A 14,949-nucleotide genomic window follows, 5' to 3' on the forward strand; every position below is an offset into this window, starting at 1 on the left:
CTATCACAAAGGCATCACCGAAAGTCCACACAATGCGTTTCGCCACGTGAGCCATCCTCACTACGCACTGTACAATGTACAACATTTTCACCTCCCCTTCCTGTGAACCACACCCACAGTACCTCATTGGATAATTCCGACAGTCCCATACCTATTAGGCAGCATGCTAACAATCACAGATTGTGGCACATGCGGTGGTCTACTAAAGCGGGAGCACTTCATCTTCCCACACAAGCAAAGCTGGTTTGCCAACTGCAGGACTTACTACTCTGCGCAATGCACACTACTCAACCACATATAAAAGTGGTACCACCATAACATCATCCATATGTACAGTAACCCCACTGGTACACGCAGTGGACACACTACATGACTGCTCACTGGAACATCTCCACTCACACACATCTACAACTGTAGTTGCTTCCACCAATCACCACACCCATACAACCACACAGAAACCAACAATGCACCTGATAAGTTCTTTTCAAGGGCCATTGTGTTCAAATACTTCTTCATGGAAGGCTCTTAAAAGGGCCTACCTATAGTAAACGCAATTGCAGCGATCTGCCGCCCCATTGTTCAACGGGGGCTATGCTGAGTACCACATGCAAATATATGCGTAGCACCTCACTTGTGCTGTTCAACCAAGTGTTCAATGTACCGTACAACCGTTCTGTGCACCTCACCTACTTGAAATGCATGCCGACTGACAACTGCATGGCTACATTATGTTGTGCTCCCTGTGATGAAGGCCTAGCCTGCTGGGCACATGGCACATGGCCCAAGGCCTACGGCCTTCGGCCATGCACCCAACAGTACGACAGGCAGTGGACACACTGCAGGACTGCTCACTGGAACACCTCCACTCACACACATGTACAACTGTACGTGCTTCCACTAATCACCACACCCATACAACCACACACAAACCAACAATGCCCCACCTACTTTCAACCACTAGACATAGCTCTTCAGGCGGCAGTCACTTTTCCTCTCCTAGAGCTGCAGCCATGCATCAAAGGGACTAAAGACTTACCTCTCATAGCACCTTAGTGCACCCTATGTGTAAATGCTATCGTCTTCTGCAATGCACTCCCCTTTTCGGAAATGTGCCTCCCACCACTCTTCCCATAAACACATCGCCCCTACAACTGCCATGCCATACCCAAGGCTCCCTACAATCTCCACACAGCTTTTTTTCCTACTCAGGTAGCCGCCCATTGCCATACTGTACGCCAATACCGCTGGCACTCCACCCTCCTCTTCTGCTCAAATTTCTCACACAAAGCGCTTGTAACTCACGCCCCTTTTCTGTCCCTTCTTGCACCCACCTAATGCCGTACACTATGTTCATCAGCCCCTTTCGCCACTGGATTGTCCTCCTACACAACATTGCGCCATCATAGCAAACTTTTCTGACACATACCGTCACCGCACACTGCAGCACAATCACTATTTCACCTGCGCAGCCACCAAGAAAATGGGACGCCAGAGCTCAGCCACATATAACTAGTAATTTCAGTGTGCACAATCCCACCTACCCGGCCGCGCACACTATCTCTTACAACCCTGCCACACACACCACAGCCATATCCTCCGATACACCATGGCAGCGTTTCGCTAAATATTTCACGCACAGCACGCTTCCCTCCAGCCAACCACTGCCCGCGCCCAATGTTCGCCGACATCACGCCGTGCCGCTGGCCAATAACACTGCGCTCCGTGGAGCGAACAGGGAAATGGGTCTGCGCAGCGGACCCAGATATCACTAATTTATTGGGACGTACATTTTAGTACTATACAACAAAAGTACTTGTCCGATTTCCAAACACACAAAAGCACACTTTCTGGCCTTAACCACCAATCCATGCTGCCAATTTGGTGAAAATCCATCCAGCCGTTCGACCTGTAGCCGTGCGCAAAGTTTTTCCCCATTCAGTATGGGGAAAAAAATGTTTTGGGACCCCCACTATAACTTTGCCCCCCTGCACGAAACCCCACTCAAATTGGCAGAGAAATTCAGAGTCTCCCATATAAGTTTTCTGCAAAGTTTGGTGCCGATTCTTCCAGGGGGAGCGAAGTTATAAGCCGCTGAAAAAGTGCTCTTCCTATGAGTTTAGCAACTTAACCATAACTACACGGCCGCTTCCGCGGGCCGTGATATAGATATATATATATATATATATATACACACACACACACACACACACACACACACACACACACACACAAGCGTGCATGTTTGAGTGTTTGTTCATATGCATGCGTGCAATGAGATTGCACGTTGTACGAGAGCATCTGTGCATGCATGCACGAAGGGGGGAATAGGTCACTAAATTTAAGTTTCTGGGCTGCTGGAGGCATGGCATTGTTTTTCACTTTATCCTTTGATGTGGCAGGATTGCTATGTTATGCAGGATTGCTATGTTACTCCATGCTATGCTATGTTACGCAGATTATTATTAGGCTATGGTATGCTACATTGGGCTCCCCCATATTGTTAGGCCTCAGACCCTACTTGTCAACTCCCTCTGCATGCAGCACCGCTGACTCCAACAACCCACACCCCTCCTGTGGCAGATGACACATCAGACACTCTCTTCAGCTTACTCTCTACAGGTATAGCAGTAGTTCCTTATATGGGAGATAACAGGTGGTGTTCTGTGAATGCTGCTTATCCATAATACAACACAAATGTCCCCGCAGAGCTGTGTCACAAGTAAGACAGCAACAGTTCTTGACAAATGTCTGCAATATCGTGCCAAGTAACACCCCCATTGTGAAAGTACAGAAACATATTGGTGTTTGCCTATGATATGCTATATAAACCATCAGTCTAGGGTGGCGGTGCTAGCGAGAGCTCTGTGTGCCAAACTGCTTGAACACGTGCATGCAGTGTTCCCTGCTGATCCCTCTATATGACGTGCATTTGTAGTCTAGTACAGGAAGCATGATTTACGATCAGTCTGGTCTCGCCCCTTATTTGCTTATATTATTTATTTGCTGCAAGGCTCTTGGCCACCACTGAAATGATGCTGTGACTCTGGCCAGGTCTGTACAGGAGTTGTTCTGGAGGGCTGCCATCAACCACGACGCCGACTCATAAGGCCCTCATCATACTACCAGAGGGTGCTGTTAAAGGTGTGCACATCAGTTATCTACAAAGTTGCCGAACTCAGCGGGGTGATTGAGAAGTGGCCCTCTGGGAAATCTCTGCTGCAGCGCACGGCCATGGACCGGTTTGATTTTTCCTCAGACTGATATCAACCTTCCGCTTATGGCGCTGTTTTTCTCTGCACTGCACGTCATTTTGACTAAAGTTGATTTGCAATGTCGTGTATTTATATATTTTTTCTCTGTCTGTCTGTTTTTGGTTTCTAGGCATTAGTTGCTGGCTTCGGTGTAGAACTAAAATTGAACCACCAAGAATGAGTGCAGGACTGGGTGGTCCTGAGATTGCATCAGGGAAAATAATCCTTGCATCCTCGCTGGAAAGTTCCCACGCTGCAGTCCATGCCAGCCAGTGGGTGAAAGCAGCACCTCCACTCGACAACGATAAACAAGTCCAGGACAAAGACAACCCGTCGTCCGCATCACCAAAGACACAGCAAAGCTGCAATATCCAGGGTTACAGGAGAAAGACCCCTCTTAAGCGGCCCACTGTTTTCCCAGCAGCTAAAACACTCTGCTTAGTCTCCGCCTCCAGGACTCCACTATGAAGTTCTGCTACCTGTCCCAAAGTATAATTTGCGGAGTGTGGCCACCATCTCACCTGACATCAGCAGGTGATCCATCCCTATGGTGAACTGTAGCATTGCTACCCTTGTCTCATATGGGTGGCCCATCGCTCTCAAATGTTTTTGTCACCAGGCAGCCACAATAACGCTGCACACCTGGAGTATAGGTGCATAAGTGCTAGAACCAAAGGGGTTTTTGGAGTCCAGCTAGGTGGGCCCAGCACCGCAGCTGATTTCTTCCAGCTCTACACATCTGTCATCATCCTGGCAGGATTTTGCATAATCTACCTACCGGGTCCTGGAACGACCAACACTCTTTCGGAACTTTTGGGCATAAGGCCCCAATCTGCGTAGGGTTGGACTGCTAAAGCTAGGTATAGTACTGCTGTTGCATGAGTATATATGAAGTATTTGCACCTTGTTGCTGTTCATTACTATGGTATTTGTTCTGCCTCACCCTACATCCACCACCCTACACCCAGACACTAACACTTTTCTAAATTTCTCTCTGACCTACATGGACCTAATAAATGCCTATGAGGGCTAGATATGCTCCCACACTCCTACATACGCCAGTGGAGGGGAGAAAGCCCCTGATCCCCGTCCTGCTTAATGTTGTTATGACCCCCTTATCAATGACTTCTTGTACCAAGATGACCCATCCCTTTTCCTGTGGATTCTTCTACCTCAGGTACACCAATATGTCACCTCCCAAGAGACCGACAGCATGTGTTCCAAGCGCTCTGATCTCTTTCACCACTTTCGAACACTTTGGTTCATGGGGCTCTTCCATTCTACATGGTATTTTAATTATTGTTGTTATAATTGCCACCTTTGCAATGATCGTTTTTCGTATTTGCTGCCTTCTCTCATGTTGTGCTAGACCAGTGCCTCACTGAGGCCAGACTGCTGCCACTTGAAATCGAAAGATTTCAAAATTACAGACATTTCGAATCTGCAACACTGATTGGGCTGAATTTTTGAATTCGGAACTTCTAGGTCCACAATCTGTCTCTACGAACATTGCTTCAATAGCAATCCCTAAGCCTCTCCACCCTATCCTTATGTAACCCATATACCTTTGATTGAGATTATACCCCAATCCTTCTCCCTGTGGTCTACGTCCTGTTCAGGGGTGACCAAACAGGGGGCAGGGGGTTAAGCAGGATTGCTATGCTAAAAACAAGGGGGGTCCTGGGAGTCTCTGCCAGACATTAGTCCTGGTTGCAAGAGCCTTACCCAGATTTGTTAGCTCACTAACTTTCACAGAGGAGAAATATCCCAAACATATCAGTCTTTGTCCTGCCCAGGGGCAGTCCAGCACCGAAATGCTAGGCAATTCTCCTCTGAACAAGAATACCAACAGCAACCTCAGACACTTCTCCTCTGTGAAAGATAAATTAGCTAAGTCTCTCGTAACCGGGACTAATGTCCGGCAGAGGGACTCCCAGGACACCCCCTTGTTTTTTGCTATGCTATGCCATGCCATGATATGCTATGTTATGCAGGAGTATTGGGTTAGCATTATTTACCATAAGTCTGTCGGCCTGATCACCAGTTGGGTGGTAGCCCTTAAATGCTGCTGCATTTAAGGGTCTGCCCAATCTCCAGTCTGGCATGTTTACCCCCAGCTCAGAGCTGCGGGTGAACAGGCAGTAAAAATGACCATTTTGGGTGCAATTACAACCGGCTGTATTACCTCGCGGTAATTGCACCAAAAATTCCCCAATTGGTCCAATGGGGAATAACAGCAAGCGCCCAAACCGTGATCCGGCGGGGTGGGAGCTAATGCAACTCGTGATGAGGCCCTGTGTCTCTCTCTTTGTTTGCTTATATTACTTATTTGCTGCAAGGCTCTTGGCCACCACACCTTGATGCACAGTAAAGATTCTTTAGTGTAATTTAGGGGTAAAGAAAACATAAGTGTTGTTACATGGCTAGACTGGCATACATTGGTGGTGCCAATCTACATTTACTTTATTACGGTGGTAATACATTTTTCTACTGGCATGAAGGCTAAAACCAAACTAATAAGTGCCTAGCTAGCCATATATTTGTAGTGTGGCATGGCATTTTTGTACTGGGCATCAAGAATAAAAAGCAAACATAAATCATTAAGTGCTAGTCATTGTTACAGCCAGTCTGGATATACTTTCTTTCTGTGGCATGGAATTTGTTTCCTAGCTGGGAGTTCCTCTATGGTAATACTGACATATATTGGTGCAGCCTGTATGTATGGACACGTATGGGCAGGGCAAGCATAACAATGCTTTTTATACTGGCATTATGTTGTCAGCAAAGGCATCATGAAAACACATTGAAAAATACTCCTGTGCACTGTTGGGACCTTGCATCTGTTGATGTTTTTCATACACTTCCATACAAAACTTAGTGCAAACGTCACCTGGTCTAGATTTGGACCTCGACTTACTATTAAATTGCTGCACATTAATAGATTCGATTTGCAAAATTCCATGTGCTACTGTTGTAATTTGGGTGGAAATCATTTTGCCACCACCTGAAAGACAATATGTTCCATCGAGGTACAGCTGTTGCTCACTATTTGACTTGATAAGCAAATGTTGCTCATTACCCACAAAAGGTTGGGGACCCTGGATTGGAGCTTAAGAACCACACTGGTTTTTTGCGCAACTGAATGAGAAGTGCTTTACTCGTATTGAGTGGATGTCGGACTTCGAGAGGGACACAAGTTACGAGGTTATGAAAGATATTTTTAAGAGCAACTGGAATGTTGGGATTGGGTCAGTAATTATGAACATTTGTACACTTTGAGAAATTTTAAACATATGGCTGGTGTAATGGATAGTTATCTTAAAACTCAAACATATTTGATGCGTAGTCCCAGCCCTGCTGTTTGTAATTTAATGCTCTGGTTACGAACAAATCAATTACCTTTACTGTCAATTCAAGGGGCCTATGTTAAAACAGTATTTGAGAGCAGAAATTGTCATATATGTCAACCACCAGACAAAATAGAGACGGCTCGACCTGTGTTTACGGAATGCAGAGTGCTAGGAACAATCTACATGTGTATGTTGGGACAATATGTGAGCAGATATGAATCGATTAATACACTTGCATTCTGGAATTACTGTCTGAACACAGACTCGGAATCCATGCATGTTGCACTTTGCGGTTTGTGGAAAGAGATTTCCAAGTACCTCTTTGTTCAAAGGAAATGTAACTTATCTATTTTATTTGTATTTAATTGTGCATTATGAAATTGAAATATTTTCGGTGATTGTATGATATATATTGAAATTATTTTTTTAAAGGATTTATAGATACTACGAAATTGGTAAAAGTTCTTATGAACGAGATACAAATAAAGTTTACTATTATACATTTAGGGCTGGTGCATCACTCCCACAAAAAATAAAACAAGGAACCAGATACATTTTAATTTTCGAAAAGAGGAACTGTGGGAATTCAAATACACCCAGCTTGCATTGATGGCGCAAACATTTCTTACTCAGAATGTACAGGAAAAGCGAAAAATTGGAAAAAAATACACTATTCCTCACTCGTTGGCACAGGTGTCCCGATGAAAATGGTAGCTCACATGTGTTGGGTCCACTGGCCTGGGCCGAAAGAAAAGGGCTAAACCACAAGCACGGAAATGCTCCGTTAAGAGCATATTTGGCCTTGCAGCAAGCACATGGATTGAGGGCTCTGGAATCACAACCACCAAGGAAAGGTGGGACTCCCATGAAGTTTGAAAACGAGAAACCCAGGGGAATCCAAATACATCTTGCTTTTGTTAATCGCAGAAGAACGGGTTACTTGTTCGATTGGATGTTCCTCCCATGTAGTACTCATCTTTTGATATTTCCTTTACAGCTTCAGATGCTTTGGAAAATTTTTTCTGGTCTGGTCGACTTGATTTCCCTAGGTGACTTCCGCCCGACATCATCACCAGTATATGTAGCACGCGCAGCGCCGGTTGGCTTCAGTTCTGTTTTTCCCCGTTTTGAGGTATTAAACCGTAATGGACTCTAACAGCGTAAAGTGGAACACGTAAATTGTACAGCTGGGTAGGCTGGGAGGGGCGATGAGGATTATGTGGGAGGAACATCCAATTGAAAGAATGTTACCAGGGGTAAGTAACTTGTTCTTCAAATTGATTGTATCCTCTCACGTATTCCTCATCTTTTGATAGCTTCCCAAGCAATATTGGTGCTGGAGGAGGGAGTAAGAATTTAGACATGTCCCTAAGAATTATCATGGACAGAATGAAGGACTGCCTTCACAAATCCCCCTTCCTGAGTGGAAGTCGAGTCCAGACGAAGAAGTTGCTCTCTTACCTGGTAACGTTCTTTCGATGGGATGGTCCGACGACATATTCCATATCTATGACAGTAATAACCACAGCTGTGCTGCTTCGCAAAATCTTTCGGCGTCTGCGTCCTGCGTCGATGACGTCGATACGCCGTCCTCGAGGACCTCCTCCGACGGCACCAGATGTTATAAGTAGGATGCACGACGCCCGTAGCCTCAGTTGTAGTTTTTTCCCCAGAACGTGTGGCACCAATCTTCTGCCAGTATGACCACAGAAAGCCTTGTGGAAGCGTAAGCTGCAATAGCATAAGAAATTCTGTAGCGGGTCAAGCAGGGAGGGAGCGATATGGAATATGTCGTCGGACCATCCCATCAAAAGAACGTTACCAGGTAAGAGAGTAACTTGTTCTTCGAGGGGATTGGGTCCTCCGACATATTCCATATCTATGACAGACTCCCAAAGCAGTACCAACGTAAGGAGGTGGGAAAATAATGTATAATATACAAATTTAGAAAGCCCAATCAAATTGCAGAGTAAAGGACCGCCTTGCCAAAGGTCAGATCCTGCCCACGGATAGAATCAAGGGAGTAGGGACGTACAAAAGTATGGACCGAAGCCCAGGTGGCTGCATCACAGATGTTACGAATAGGAACACCCCTCTGCAGGGCAGTAGAGGCAGCCATACCCCTAGTAGAATGGGCCCGTAAGCCTACCGGAGGGTCCTTACCCGCCAAGCGGTAACATTCAGAAATTGCCAAGATAATTCATCGAGACAAAGTCTGCTTGGTAACAGCTTGTCCCAAACGCTTTCCAGCGTAACCAATAAAGAGCTGATTGTCCACTCTGACCCAGGACATGCGTGAAATGTAGAAGCTTAAAGCTCTCCTAGGATCCAGCCTATGGAGCCTCTACTCTTCCTTACCAGGATGTGGAGGAGGATAAAATGCCGGAAGAATAACCTTCTGGCTTAAATGAAATTCCGACACCACCTTCGGAAGAAAGGAAGGACGAACCCTAAGGACAACCCTGTCCTTATGAAACACAGTGAAGGGTGGCTTAACTGAAAGTGCCTGTAACTCACTCACTCAGCGAGCGGAAGTAACTGCAACTAAAAATACAGTTTTAAGAGTTAACAGTCTCAAAGGACAAGAATGCAAAGGCTCAAATGGAGCACCCAATAGAACTTGACAACAAGGTTCAAATCCCAACCGGGCACCTGGAAAGGTGACGGAGGGAACACATTAGTGAGCCCTTTCAGAAACTGAGAAATTAAAGGAATTTTAAAATAAGAACACTCCTCAGACGAGCACTTAAATATAGACAGCGCCGCCAGGTAACCTTTAATGGTACCCACTTGCAGGCCCCTGTGGGCCAAAGAAAGCAAAAAAGACAGAACTAAAGGAATGTCACATGAAAAAGGATCCACATTCTTAACCCTGCACCAGTCGCAGAACTTTCTCCAACGGCAACGGTACAGGGACTTTGTTGCCGGCCGTCTGGCCGAAAGCAACACCTCCATCACCTCTTCAAGGAGGTCCCAATCCTTATACCTCAACCTTTCAGAAGCCAAGCGTGAAGGTTGAGGTATCTGACCTTTGGATGGAGAACCTGACCCCCCTCCCGTGAGAGCAGATCGTCTTGGTAGGGAAGACGACGTGGAGGGCAGATGGACAAGTCTAGAAAATCCGGGTACCACGTCCTCCGAGCCCAAGCCGGAGCAATGAGGATCATCCGGGCACCGAATCTCCGTAACCTCCCCAGCACTTGCAGGATGACGGGGACTGGAGGAAACGCGTACAGCAGTGGGTAGGACCACTCCACCACAAACGCGTCCCCTAAGACTCCTCTCGGAGGAAATTCCCGCGAGCAGAACCTTTCGCACTTCCGGTTGACACTGGAGGCGAAGAGATCCACTTGAGGGGTCCCCCAGAGGGCGAAGATCTCCAGGAGAATCTCCTGAGCCAACTCTCACTCGTGAGAGATCACGCTCTGCTTGCTCCGAGCGTCCGCCGTCTCGTTTTCGTCTCCGCCCAGATGAACTGCCGAGATCGAAATTTCCTGCTGGATAGCCCAGAACCAGAGCTACATCGCCTCCCTGCACAGAGGAAGTGACCCTGCCCCCCCTTTTTGTTGAGGTAGTGCATGGCCACTGTGTTGTCCGTCAGAATCAGGACATTCTTTCCTCGCACAGTCGGCAGAAAAGCCTTCAGGGCAAGCCTGACGGCCCTCAGCTCCAACAGATTGATATGAAGTCTGGACTCCGACGGAGACCAACGACCGCTGACTGTCAACTCGTTGGCATGAGCTCCCCATCCCGTGAGGGATGCGTCCGTCACGATCGTCACCTCCGGCCAGGGAAGCCAAAATGGAGCTCCCTTCATCAGATTGCATTCGACAGCCCACCACAGAAGGTCCTGGGCGACCGAGGGCGGCACCTGAACAGGGTCTGACATCCTGCCGGAGGATTGTGACCATTGGATCTTGAGAGCCCACTGCAAAGATCTCATCCGCAGTAGAGCCTCTGGCACCAGAAGAATGCAGGATGCCATGAGGCCATGAGGCCGAGCAACCTCAAGAACTCGAACGCCGGGAGACTCTGGGCATGTTGAAACTTGTGCACCATCTGCTGAATGTGATGAGCCCTCACCTGGGGAGGAAAACACTGCCCAAGGGACGTGTCGAGCACTGCTCCGATGTACTGGAGCCGCTGAGTTGGCGTCAAGTGGGACTTCTTTAAGTTGAGGGAGAAGCCTAGCCTGTGGAGGGACTGGCAGGTGACGGACAGATGATCCAGGACTTGCTCGGGAGAGCTCGCCCTGATCAACCAATTGTCCAGGTAGGGGTAGACATGAATCCTCCCTTTCCTGAGATGCGCTGCCACCACCACCATGAGCTTGGTGAAAACCCTCGGGCGGAGGTCAATCCGAACGGCAGGACCCGAAACTGAAAGTGCGAGTCGCCAACCGCGAACCTCAGGAACTTCTTGTGCTTGGGATGAATCGGCACATGGAAGTAAGCGTCCTTGAGGTCGAGAGACACCAACCAGTCCTGGGGTTGAAGGGCCTGGAGGACTTGAGAGAGAGTAACCATCTTGAACGATATTCTGTTTATCTGGAAAGGTACCACACCAGAGTTAGCTATATTTCACACATGGCTGAATACTCAAGCTCCAGAAATTCAATTCACTTTGAACAGTAGCCAAGCAGCTATACATTTCTTGGACTTAACTATCATCAAAGATGACAATAAACTCCGATGTACATTGTATGGCAAAGAAACTGATCGCAACACATTGTTACACTTCAACAGTAATCACCCGCAAAGTCTGAGAACTAATTTACCATTTGGTCAGTTCCTAAGAGTTCGTAGGAACTGTTCGGAAACTCAACAATATCGGCAGCATGCATCAAACCTTGAATCCAAATTTTTGGCACGCGGCTACCCTAGGAAACTACTTAAGAACACACGCAAAAGAGTTCTATGTATCCCAAGGGAAACTTTACTCCAACCTAAGAATCACGACATACAAGAAGAACGAATCACCTGTGTGACTACTTTTGGACCAGATACTAATAATATTAAAAAGATTATTAAACAATTCTGGCCCCTTGTCCACCAAAATCTTCCTGATGAACCATTACCCAGGATGGCTCTCAAAAGATCTAAAAATCTTAGTGAATGGCTCACACATGCCCGCTTGCCTAAAAAGACATCCAGAACAGGACTCTGGGATCTTAGAACACTTATAGGCCACCACCCATGTGGTAACTGTACATCTTGTAAGTATACAAGCAAAACCAAATCCTTTACAATCGAAGGCAGAGAATGGTCCCTTCGACAATTCACCAACTGTAAGACACCCAATGTGATATACGCCATAGAATGCCCATGCGGCCTCCGGTATGTGGGACAAACTAAAAGACCGGTACACAAACGCATCGGTGAACATCGTTCAAAAATAAGATGTCATGCCATCTCAGCACCACTGGTCTCCCATTTTTTGGAATTTAAACACACACAAGACCAGTTGAAATGGTGGGTCCTGGACAAAATTCAGAATACTTCCAACATCAAAAATGCTTTAAATTACAAGGAAGCTTGGTGGATTTTCAAATTACGGACAATTGAACATGGATTGAATGAAGCCTCCCCCTCCAGATAATCTTTTTTGAGTCGACATCTACAGAATCATTCTTTATACTTTATAGGCGCGAATCCAGCAAGTTGGATTTTTACATCAGTATTCCATCTTTGCGCCGCAGACCCTTTTCACCCTAATACCCTGGAGACGTAGTATCTCCAGATGTCACTAGGATGTCTTTACTCCGTGTTATACCATTCATCCTATGTTGATTTGCTACCCCCTCCAGGGGATCCATACTTACAATGCCCCATCGAGAACCTTATGGATTTAACACTGTCCCTTATATCCTCTTGTGTTGTACCAGAGGCCCATTGCCACCTCCACCATATGGTTTCCTCTTATACTATCAGGTCATATCTTCCTTAAAATACACTGAGGCCATAGGGAGCTTTACACACACTTACTCTCCCTATCCTCATCCTTGTGACATAAATAGGGCATACTGAGCCAACTTAGAGCGGCTCGCTTTTAGAGCGATTTGATGATTAAGAAATAGAAAATACGTTTTTTCTATAGTGTGTTATCAGTACACACTATATCTTCTCTACTTTACCCTTCTTTCCCCCAGGCTCACACCACTAGCCACCACCAGACGGCGCTATGGCCCGCACACAGGACGGGCGGCTTGCGGCGGACGCTATCCTCGCAGCGCATGCGCGAGTGCAATAGTGTCCCCGTTCGCCAAAAGGAACAGCATACAGAGGTTGCGATTTGGAACGCCCACTCGGGAGGGGTTTCGCATCCGCCATCGTTCTCGGATGTCGCTGCAACCTGTGTGCAAGACAGGAACCTTATGGCAGACGCAGCCTCTACAATACATGCGCGAGTGGAGTGGTGTCCCGGTCCCGACTTGCGACACATGCGCACTTCGACCGCTTTAATCATCAGCCGTAAGCGCATGCTCGCAACTCAGCAATACACCGTCCAGTTGAGGTACATCCCGGACGCAGCTCCAAGCTTTCCATCTACTTACAGCGGCCAACGAAACTACGCTTTTCCTTTTCCATAACCGCTTGAAGGTAGGCTCCAGTCTTCAGCAGACTCACCCAGCGCCACAAACTCTGCTAGTTCAATATAGCACGGCATTCTTCCATGTCATTTTGCCAAAATCTGCCCCTCTGCCTTTCACAGGAATTACATCAATATGAATTGTCTAGTTCAACCTGCCTGGGAATGGTTCTGGACATACATAGCTGTCTAGTTACTTGCAAGGCGCAGCCTCACCACAGCCTGTTCCTGTGCCTGGGTAAGATAAAGAAACATGCTTAACCTTGATATTTATAAGTCTTATGACAATTAGTTGTCATATTTTAGTTGTAAATAGTAATTCTATGCCTTTCAACATCACATGCCTTTTCCTTTGTTGTGTGTTTTGATCACCAGCCTCTTCGGCGGCCATTTCCGCACATACAAGAGTCGATTGAGAAGACCAATATTAAAGACACACACGCAGTCCACAAGTTCCATCACGTCCCCTCCCTTTCCAGCCCGGACACACCCAAGGTGAGTCTGTTTTTAATTCCCCCCCCACTCCAGAATACACATCTATATGTGTTTCTGAGCTTACTTTTCCTTCTTTTTAACTGTAGACCCAGCCACGCTTGCTCTTAACATACAAATTCGAGCGAGCCCAGTACTTAAAATAGATTATTTATGTTTCTTTTTTTCTTACACATTACTTTAGGCTTTTCCAATCCTACTGGCCCAGAAGAAGGCTGTCCACTCAGAAGCCGAAACGTCATTGCAGCAGGCCTTTACCTGCTGTTAGCTAACTATCAGGGATTTTTAGTTCCCGACGTAGACCAAGGATTGGTAACCACCATACTAATGTGCAAGATTTTCATCACAAACAGGATTTTGCCTGACTAAATAGCCCTCAGAATAAAAGTCAAGCCATATACCTCGAATGCACTGAATTTTGGGTATCACTATCTTGGTAACATTGCATCATAAATTTGTTGTGTCAATATTGGATGTATTAGAATTCATTATTGCTTTACTAGAAAACTACCACATTAGCAAGAATTATTTTTGTGTGTTTGTTGTTTTTGTTTTGAATATTAGGAATCAATCGATCTTTGAGAATGGTTTTCACACAGAAAATAGTCTTCTGTTAAATCCAAAATTGTTTTCCAATTTTTGACCTCATGTTTTTTCTTAGATATGGGTAAAACTGGTTCTAAACAATGTCTCCATTCCTTGACCATATATAATGTCAATGATTTTTTTTATGTTTATATGTTGATGATTTGATTCTCACTTACAATACATGTAAATAAATACATGTCCCCTGAATCAAGGGATTTAGAAAAGCTGTTGTGATTTATTCGAATAACATTGGTCATGTCTCTAAAATGTGGGGATAATCTGAATACTTTTACGCTGGGGTTAAGGTGACTAATCCCAACTCCACTACAGTTCCTTATAAATAACACAACATTCGAAAACTTGAGAATGGTTTAAATTTTCCGGCGGCTACCAACCCCTTCAGTTATATATACCATCTTGAACTTGTCCTTCCTGAGGAGTTTGTTCAAACCGCGCAAGGCCATGATGGGTCTCAATCCCCCATCTTTCTTCGAAATCAAAAAATAAGGGGAATACCATCCCTTGTTCCTCTCCACTACAGGCACCAGCTCTATGGCGCCTTTCTCCAGCAGGGCTTGTATTTCCTGCGCAAGGAGCGGATCCGGACTCTTCAAAGAGAGATTCCCTGGTGGATTGTCGTGAGGCCTCTGCCGAAAGGGAAGACAGTAGCCGTGGGCTAT

General features: G+C 46.2%; 1 protein-coding gene across 1 annotated transcript in view; it reads right to left on the minus strand.

Annotated features, from left to right (window-relative positions):
• The window catches only part of TBP (TATA-box binding protein), a 519,691-nt gene that overhangs the window by 44,567 nt on the left and 460,175 nt on the right, over nt 1–14,949 (minus strand). The gene's annotated exons all lie outside the window — the stretch shown is intronic.

The sequence above is a fragment of the Ambystoma mexicanum genome, chromosome 4p (genome assembly GCF_040938575.1).
Source record: "Ambystoma mexicanum isolate Mex_15411 chromosome 4p, UKY_AmexF1_1, whole genome shotgun sequence".
NCBI lineage: Eukaryota > Metazoa > Chordata > Amphibia > Caudata > Ambystomatidae > Ambystoma > Ambystoma mexicanum.